The sequence below is a fragment of the Notothenia rossii genome (genome assembly GCF_949606895.1).
Source record: "Notothenia rossii genome assembly, chromosome: 6".
In the NCBI taxonomy this organism is placed as follows: Eukaryota; Metazoa; Chordata; class Actinopteri; order Perciformes; family Nototheniidae; genus Notothenia; species Notothenia rossii.
This window is the reverse complement of record NC_136909.1, coordinates 38,196,454-38,206,614: the sequence shown is the minus strand read 5'-3', so window position 1 is coordinate 38,206,614 and position 10,161 is coordinate 38,196,454.

Here is a 10,161-nt window from a genome sequence, read left to right as displayed (position 1 = left end):
GGCCCTGCAACTGACTACAGCTGAAGAGGACAATGAATCATTGACTGTTCTCAATATGAAAAGATCAAGAGACAGGCTGGTCTCAGTCTGTTCAGACTCTGAAGAAATCATGCAATGATTTTACAGCATAACTGTGCAAGAGTTTACCAGAAGGTGGTGTAGAACGATATGCTTAGTGTTTAGGAAAGGAGGCTGATTGTTTAATGATGGTCTGGAATACTGAAAAGATTAAAGTTTAATATCCTTGTTTGGCAAACAAGACATCTGATTATTATGTCACACATGATAATCTTGACATAGTGACTAGCTATGGGTAAACGTGTGGACGTTATACCATTATTATCATGAACTAAAAATAAATAGGGAAATAGTATCTGGTTAAAGATGAATGGATTTCATATCCTAGAGAGGATTAGTTATATTGTGAATACTTCACAAGGTATTTAGTAATGTATTTTGAAGAACACATAACAGAAACACAAGTCCAGTTTTGTTTTGTTTTTAGATTAAAATTGTCCATTACCAAAACTATTCAGCTTAGGTCTAGCTTTAGACTTTAATAGTAAAAGAGTATTTAGGCTTATTTTTGTATATCTGACATTTTTTAAATAAGTTGGCTATTCACTAGATAGAAAGATGGCATTACTCTCTATTTGTTAAGAACATTTCTGAAGATTAAATATTTGTTTCATTTCTAATATTCCTATTTAGGATGTAATTTGAGAGTAACAAGGCTGATGCTGAAATTGGAAAATATGTTGTTGTGGTTTGCATGATGTAAACAAAAAAGATTTTGTTTGTTCAACCTCCAGTTAAATCTGAAACAGTAATAATGATTGATTTGGCCAAAGCTTAGTTTAACATCCTGATGTAACATTATGAGGTATGTTCACTTTTAAGGGTAAACAGATTGATAAAATGGATTATTGTTATTATTATTGATTTAATTTGGAATATTAATTCAAAAGGCCGTTTTCTGCAGGTTCACTTAAGAATGCCTTGCATGAACATTTGTCAGGTATTGTGTTTCCTAGGAGCGGTATATTAATAAAGTGTATTGATAATTTGTTTTTTAAACATCTGAAGAAAATGGTGCTGCGAACACGAGAAAAACTTTGTTGCATTGGTTGACATCAACACAATGATGTCACTAGTGCAACTTCAGCTAGTAGAATATTAAAGTCTCTGCAGAGCACGACACATGGCCAACAAGACTGAGACCAAATGACCTTTGACCCTGACTGACAGTGTGACTTGAGAAAAGCACTATCAATGACTGACTCTGGGGCTGACCGAACTTGACTTTAAAACCTGACAGTGTGATTGTGAATGAAATGTCTGCATGTGATCAGTGCAACTGCATGATTCTAAAACAATGACTAACCAAGCATGTTTTTAGACTAACACATTATTGTGGAGCTCCAAGGGAAACGAGAGGTTTCCTAAAAAATGTTGACATGTTTCTAATATTGATTGAGTTATAACAGGTAACACAGATGCAGAATCAGTGGCCGAGGGGCTACTGAGAGAGGTAATTCCAGAATGAGAATGAGAAGGTGAACTGTGATAATGAAAACAATTTTGTAATATTTCAACAGGTATTACAGTAACTGAGGTTTGAAATGTAGAAAGAACATATTACAGCTAAGTTAAAACATAGTAATGTAATGAGATATAATTTAATTTAGACAACATCTTGTAACTAGCCTGGTAAAGAAGTAAAAGCCATAGACTGTTTAGATCATTATTGGGATGTACATTTAATTTAAATTCATAATAGAAAGACATTTGATGACAGTATGTTGGATTTCTGTATTCATTTTTCAGCTTGATAATATCTAAGCAGTGACAGGTAGAAGCAGTATCACCAGGAGATTATTCACTTTGTCAGTATCATGAAATTAGTTGTTTTTGAATCCATAACATTAGTATGTTTCTTTACCAGAGACATTAGCAGTTCATATTATATTTAGATTTTAAATAGGATTTCATTTAAAAATAACACAGATGCTTGTCAGAAATTCAGAGCTATTGAAATATGTTATTTAGTTCACTTGAAGATGTTGGGGTTTATTTAGTTGACACAGGCCAAGTATTAAGATTCTGAAGCTGCACTGGCAGATAGGAGGTCTGCAACTAATTTAGAAAACCTGTTCACAGACAGCTGTTGTTTTAAGACACCCCACCAACAGGCTCAAAGCGGCCTACCAGCTGTGGGTCAAACACCTGAGGGCCCAGAAGCCCTGAGCGTAGACTAGAGGGGTGGGTATCAGATTTCTCCACACAGGTTCCTGACGCCAAAAGGGGGACCCAAGGAGCAGGAGGCCGACACAGCGGAGTTCGTCTGGCTGAAGGTCATCAGGTCTAGGTGGCTCAACCCCAGGTTCTCCGGCCTCTACAGAGTGACCCAGAGGACATCTCATGCCGTCCGCCGAGGAGCAAAGGGGGACATCTGGTACTACTGGAGCCAGTGTGCGGCGGGGAAAGCTCCGGCTAGGACCTTGGAGGACATCAGGACGGACCTGGCTATCGTCAACGAGGACATCCCTACAGCAGACGACTCGGAAGCTGTCATCAGCGGACTGGAGGAGAAGGACCTCGCGGACATCCCTACAGCAGACGACTCGGAAGCTGGCGTCAGCGGGCTGGGGGACTTCTCGAGGCAGCAGAGGAGTCTACTTCTCTCTGATCAGATTAATCAGTTCCACCTTTGAAGGAAAGGCCGCATCTCCCCCTCCCTATCAGCTGCCCTTGTTGGCGTATTCCGCTGGGGGTGGGGCGGGGGGGGCCCTGAGGATTCAACAACACGCAAGGATGCTGCTTTCTGGCACGGAGGTTCGCACTCTGATAGTTCCTTCACTGACATTGAAAGTTGTGTTCTGTTCACAAAGGTTTAATGAAGGGGGACAGACACAGTAGCAAAGAATGACAGTAGTTGTGTTTCAAATGTCTTATGTGAGTTGGTCTCGTGGGGCGAGACCAAAAGGGGGAATTAAAGTATTATTTGAATTATTTGAAGTATTAAAGTAACGTGTTATGGCAGGAAAGTTTAATCTGGTATATTCATTTTAATGTCACCTTATATAGAATGTGTGTTAAACTTGTGATTTCTGCATTGAGTGACTTCTGCCTAGCAGATACCAAGAAGAGGCCCCTAGGGTCTCTCTGTTAATAATCAATAGTCCTTGCAATTAACAGGGGAATTCCCAGATACATTTTCAGATATAAGGCAGTTAAAGTCTTGTAGAATTAATGATTTATCTCCTACACATCCTGCAGGCCTTGAGACTTGGGTCACCCAGCAGTAAACAAGATAAACGTCCTTTTGAGCTTATCAATAAAATGTATTCATTCCTAGTAAGCTGACTTTGGGGTGAAGGGAAGTTCAGGGAAGCCATTAAGCCACAAGAACAATTAACTTATGTTGGCTGACTGATGCGGGGTCTGTCATGGGACGATGGCGTTTGGATATTTACAAATATGGCTTTCATAAAGAAAAACAGGTGACTGTTGTGTGATAAGATACATTATAGGATGTGTGTGTTGAAGATGTTTAGGGGGAATGAGTATGTGTCCTGTCAAAGAGTCCTATGTCATGACTCCAAATCATTGATTGGGGGATCTGCCTAAGGGCAGAGGGACAGAAACACACACGCGCACACGCACACGCACGCACGCACGCACGCACACACACATACACTGTGAAGCAACAGATGGAATCAACAAACTGACTTACTACCTGGGATCCCGCCCAGAAGGGAAACCGACCAATGGAACACTGCCAACTCACTGTCGAGCTCGCTCAGAAGTGAACTCTGTGTATAAATGTTGTGATCATTTTGAAAATCGGCGCTCTTGTTTCTGACTGGCCGTTCCTGAGACGTGTCTCACACGGTGGTAGAACCTGAGCCCGGAGTACTCTGCAGAGTGCTTCGTGATTAGGTGATGTATTGGTATGTTTTTGCCATTAAAGCAGATTATTGTTTAACCCTTATCCTGCTGCTTTGAATTTTTCCTTCTTTTGAGAACCCGCTCATATAGGAACGGCGCGGAGCAGAGATTCTGCCCCAACAATAGTAAGCTGATTTAGTAACTGTTTTAATGTGACTGTTGAAACCAATAACTCATTTAACCCGCTGACAAGAGAGCCCACCTCCGAAGATCGTGACTGGCTGAGGGACAGACTCTGGGGCAGGTTTTCAGGAATTTCTTGGCTTCTCTCCCCCGAGCCAGAAGAGGAACACTACATCTTGGAAACACTTACTGTTCCTGAAATTATCAAATCTGTTGGGCATCAGGGACCTGAGGCAATTGTGGCAAGCATGGCATTGTCTGAAGAGCAACAGAGGGCAATTCAGGTGGCTACCACTGGTCAGCGAACCAACCCAAACTGGCATTTGTTCAGGAAAGGAAGGTTGACTGCCAGCAACTTTGGAGCTGTCCTGAGGTCAAAGCGTGTGACTGCTTCCTTTATTGCCAGGGTGCTAGGGCAACAACAGGCCCTTGATGGTGTTTTGTCTTTACAGTGGGGGACTATGAATGAATGTGAGGGCGTCAGGGCATTCACCACTGCAACCCAGATGCAGGTCCATGAGTCAGATTTGTGTCTCTCCCTATCAGGATTGTTGGGGGCATCTCCAGATGGTCTGGTAGGGTCTTCCGCTCTGCTGGAGGTAAAGTGTCCCTACGGAGCCAGGGAAATGACAATTAGTGAAGCATTGCAAATCAAGGGCTTCTGTGTCAGTAAGGAAGGAGAAACATTCAGCCTGCGTGAGGAACATCCTTACTGGCACCAAGTGCAAGGTCAGCTTCACCTCACTGCTAGGAAGAAGAAATAAAAAAATTGTGAATTGTTTTTAAATTTACATTTACTCGCCTTTGCAATGTTGTGGTTGTTAGAGTGTTAGGTTTCCTGTCAGCTCGTCTGTTGGGAAGATATAAAATATTAGTTTCATGGAAGTCACACCGCCACATATACTGTAAGAGCATTAAGACATACAGTACATAGGCTAAAACAAAACATCTAAAGATATAACCTTGCACTTTGATAAGTCTCGTGAACATTTTCAATATTTTGACATTTTTATGGATGAAAATTGAACTAAAGAAATAAATGGTAGATTAATCCATATTGAAAATAGGTGTCAGCTGCTACACTAATTATAATTGTTATATTTTTTTATTAATTAAGATAAGATATTACTGTATTGATCCCAATTTGGGAAATGTTTGTGTTGCAGCAGCATAACAAGAAAAACAAAATATAAGTTATTATATATATAAAAGTATTTGAGGGATGGAATATTAAATTGAATATAAATGTAAAATGTACATGTGATTTTACGTCCAAGAGAAGCTATGGAGCAGAGAGTTCTCTGCCAGCCAGAGGTGATTTGTTATTAGTTCAATATGTCAAACTGATTTCCCTGACTACAATCTTTAGTTACATGGTGAAATGTTATGCTGCTTGTACTAATTAGACTTATCATATAAGCCACACAGGTTTTAATAGGATTTATTCATTATCTTTACTTATGTTGCGGTCTTTTCAGCAGCGCCATCTCTAAAACGGCGATACAGTCACTACCCATCATTTACATTTCACCGTGACATGGACAAAAATGTAACGTCAGCTTACCTCATGGCACGAATCCAGACTCTCCTTTGGAAAACATTGGCCGGGAAACGATAGAACAAGCACGTTTCATGCGAAGACCTGTGGCTGTAACCCGGAGCAAAGCAACAAACCATTGCGTAGCTAACTAGTAGCGCTAGCTTTAGCTAACGTTAGCAAACGAAACGAACTGCCGAGCAAAATTGGAAAACACTGGTAATTAATTATTCTATAATTTGTAAAACTACGGTGTTAAAAACGACAATTTCAAAAATACAGATTCTAATGGTCAGATATGGATATACAGATACTAAAGATAGGCAGGCACTTGGACTCCCTGTTAGTTAGCCAAAAGGATTCTGGTGTGTGAGGTGCTCCGCGGATCAGAGGTCGCGTTAACCGAATATATTCCGTATATGACGGAATTCTTTTGACAATGACGGAAAAATCTGAAAGCAGTCCGTCATTTTGACGGATTAGAATAAACTCAGAACTGCGTCAAAGTTTCCCCGCAACAGGGCTCCGGTGTTATGCCCTTATGTTGTTTTCAGACCTAACTATGCCGTACAAATCATTGAAATGTCTGGGAGTTTATGCTTTACGCTGTGGCGCGCTCCCGCGAGGTGAAGTTGAACATGCACAACACGGCATAACACCGGCGCTAATATTTCACGAGGCCCCCCCCCCGTTGACAGTTCACGAGCGTGCTCCTCCACCCCGCCCCCCCCCGTCAGTTGTGTACAGACCGACGGGTAATTGGATTTTGACGGAAATATTACTATCCTGTCCGTGAAAATGTCGGGCAGCGAAAAAGTCTAGCGCAACCTCTGCCGCGGATTGGCCCATTTGGGCCAATCCGGTCATTTGTTGCTGATTTGGGTGTTCACACGTCACAGAACCCAGGAAGCAAACAATGAAAAAAGAGAAATGTCCAACGAGGCGTTCTGGGGCAGCATAGACAGGTATTTTCTGTGTTAGAGTTGTACTCGCTACAGGGTGTACTTTGAGGGTTTGTGGCTCTGCAGACCGTTTACAAACCTTCATAACACACAAGGGGACGGGTAATAACCGGGAAAGAATGACATGGGCCCTTCAACATTTTGTAATATTCTCCAAAGGCATAATTGTAAGACCTAATAAAAAACACCAACAATGGTTTTCGGTCCTGTTGCGTATTTCGTTAGACACAATGCATGGTGTCTTAGGCAGAGATGGGGTCGTTACTAAAAAAATGTAATATATTACAATACTTCGTTACTCTCTACATAAAGTAACTCGTTACTTTACTCGTTACTTTACTTGTTACTTTACTCGCCGAGCACGTACGAACTGTGCATGCGTGAGTGGCAATAACTCTCCTTACCAGCAGGTGGCGGTAGTGTGTATTCGTCATCCAAAACAGGCAACAACCGGAAGACAGAGAAGAAGAACAGACTACGTGATATAAACAAACAACAAATAGCGTGTGCGTTAGCTTCGCCTTAGCATGTGTTCTTTGCAGGTGTTTGTTGAGGTTTGACGTGGTGTTTACAGCAGTGGATAACAGCTTCTGGCCTGGACACAGTTCGCACCTCATCGTCACAGTCCTGTCTATTCTTCGAACGAACTCAAAATAATGGGCATACCTCCACCCCTCGAAAGTTATCGCTGACTCAGCCATGTTTATGCAGCACTGCATGTGCAGATGTGGACTTACAGATCACGTACATATAAACCTGCGGCGGAAACCCCTCTTGTCTGTCAGTGTGATTATGACTGATTTTTTTTGTAAGTAACGCGTGTCGGGACAATGTTAGTAACTGTGATTACTGAATTATAAAAGTAGCGCGTTACACTACTCCTTTACCGACAAAAGTAATATTATTAACTTATTACTTTGTAACGCGTTACACCCAACTCTGGTCTTAGGCATATGTTTGAGGAATACTTTACCAAAAAGCAATACATATTGTTGTTGTACTCACTACCCTGGGATTCCAGAAATGCGCCTTTTATAGAAAAAACCTTTCCATTAGGAAAATCTGAGTTTCTCCTATCGATGCTTTGGGCCAGCCTGTCCCCCTACAAAAAACGACCAAATCGGTCAATTGTTTAAGCAGCTTAGATTACGACCCATAGCCACGTTTTAAAGTGTAGCACCTCTAGTGGTCGTGTAAGAAACAACATGCTCCCGTTTATTCGTTTATTCACAAATAACCCTCTCTGGAAAATCCTAAATTGTGGAATAGTTTGGTCATTAAAATGCTTTTTGATTCAATTTCTAGCGAGAAGTGTATATTGTACTTTTAGAATCCACGTCCAGTGGAGGTGTAGGATCTATAGTTTGATAGATATTTGCGAAGATGATCTGAGGTCTCGTCAGGATAACGTGTATGCAGCTTCCATGTAAAATTAGCGTGGGTGAATATTGTTTTTCCGGTCTCGAAGTTTTCATAATAAAACCGGATATATTCCCCTCACTGTCAAATGATTACACAGTGATATCTGCATTACTCATCCACTAAAACACATCAGTTCGTCCTTGTTAATTACACAATATTGATTGGTTTAAATTGTGTACAATTCTTTTGTGTTTTTAACCTTCGATTCAGAGAAACAAATTGTTTTTTAGGAGTTTAGACACTACAGTTTCCGAAGACACTACACTACCCAGAATCCCCAGCTATCGTTTGGGACGACATCATCCGCCTTGCTTTACAAACCCCGTGATTAGTCATCAAGCCCTGTGAATAGATGTTGGAGTGGCAGTGCGACAAGGTTACGCTGAGCGTCAACAGCTCTTTGCAATGGAATGGTACCACGGCAGACTTTCCAAAACTGGAATTGGACGGGTCCAGCCCCCGGGTCCAGCCCATACATCCATGGTCCAGCCCCCCCCCCCCGCCAGAGTGTACGGTCACTCAGAATAATGACGCCGGCCTATGTAGCCGTAGTCACGTGGGTCACAGGTGACTTTGTTGTTATTAGGTACTCGAACTGCGAATGCGTGCGATGGACATATCCAGTGCTAAAGCACCGCCTCTGGCGGTCATCCGGGACTCATAGAACCGTAGTTACAGCCGTAACTATCGTTTTGGCGGCATTTCTTCCAGTTTGTCAAAAGGTCTTCTGATCAGGGCTGTGGGACATTTTCATTTAGGGACTGGAAGAAACCTGCCGCCCCAACTCAGATGTTCAATCTGACCATTGATTGACAGTTTTAGATTTAACCTGCTCCATATCTGGGGATAAGATACTGTTTGATTAATGTTGACATGTTTCTAATATTGATTGAGTTATAACAGGTAACACAGATGCAGAATCAGTGGCCAAGGGGCTACTGAGAGAGGTAATTCCAGAATGAGAATGAGAAGGTGAACTGTGATAATGAAAACAATTTGGTAATATTTCAACAGGTATTAAAGTAACTGAGGTTTGAAATGTAGAAAGAACATATTACAGCTAAGTTAAAACATAGTAATGTAATGAGATAGAATTTAATTTAGACAACATCTTGTAACTAGCCTGGTAAAGAAGTAAAAGCCATAGACTGTTTAGATCATTATGGGGATGTACATTTAATTTAAAGTCATAATAGAAAGACATTTGATGACAGTATGTTGGATTTCTGTATTCATTTTTCAGCTTGATAATATCCAAGCAGTGACAGGTAGAAGCAGTCTCGCCTGGAAATTATTCACTTTGTCAGTATCATGATTTTAGTTGTTTTTAATCCATAACATTAGTGTGTTCCATTACCAGAGACGTTAGCAGTTCATATTATATTTAGATTTTAAATGGGATCTCAAAGATTTCATTTATAATAACACAGATGCTTGTCAGGAATTCAGAGCTATTGAGATATGTTATTTAGTTCACCTGAAGATGTTGGGGTTTAGTTTGTTGACACAGGCCAAGTATTAGAATTCTGAAGCGGCCTACCAGTGGTGGGTCAAACACCTGAGGGCCCAGAAGCACTGAGCGTAGACTTGAGGGGTGGGTATCAGATTTCTCCACACAGGTTGCTGACGCCAAAAGGGGGACCCGAGGAGCAGGAGGCCGACACAGCGGAGTTCGTCAGGCCTACGTGACTCAACCCCAGGTTCTCCGGCCTCTACAGAGTGACCCAGAGGACATCTCATGCCGTCCGCCGAGGAGCAAAGGGGGACATCTGGTACTACTGGAGCCAGTGTGCGGCGAGGAACACTCCGGCTAGGACCTTGGAGGACATCAGGATGGACCTGGCTATCGTCAACGCGGACATCCCTACAGCAGACGACTTGGAAGGAGGCGTCAGCGGGCTGGGGGACTTCTCGAGGCAGCAGAGGAGTCTACTTCTCTCTGATCAGATTCATCAGTTCCACCTTTGAAGGAAAGGCCGCATCTCCCCCTCCCTATCAGCTGCCCTTGTTGGCGTATTCCGCTGAGGGGGGGCCCTGATGATTCAACAACACGCAAGGATGCTGCCGTCTGGCACTCAGGCTCTCACTCTGATAGTTTCTTCACTGTCATTGGAGGTTGTTTTCTGTTCTCAAGGGTTTAAAAAAGGGGGACAGACACAGTATCAA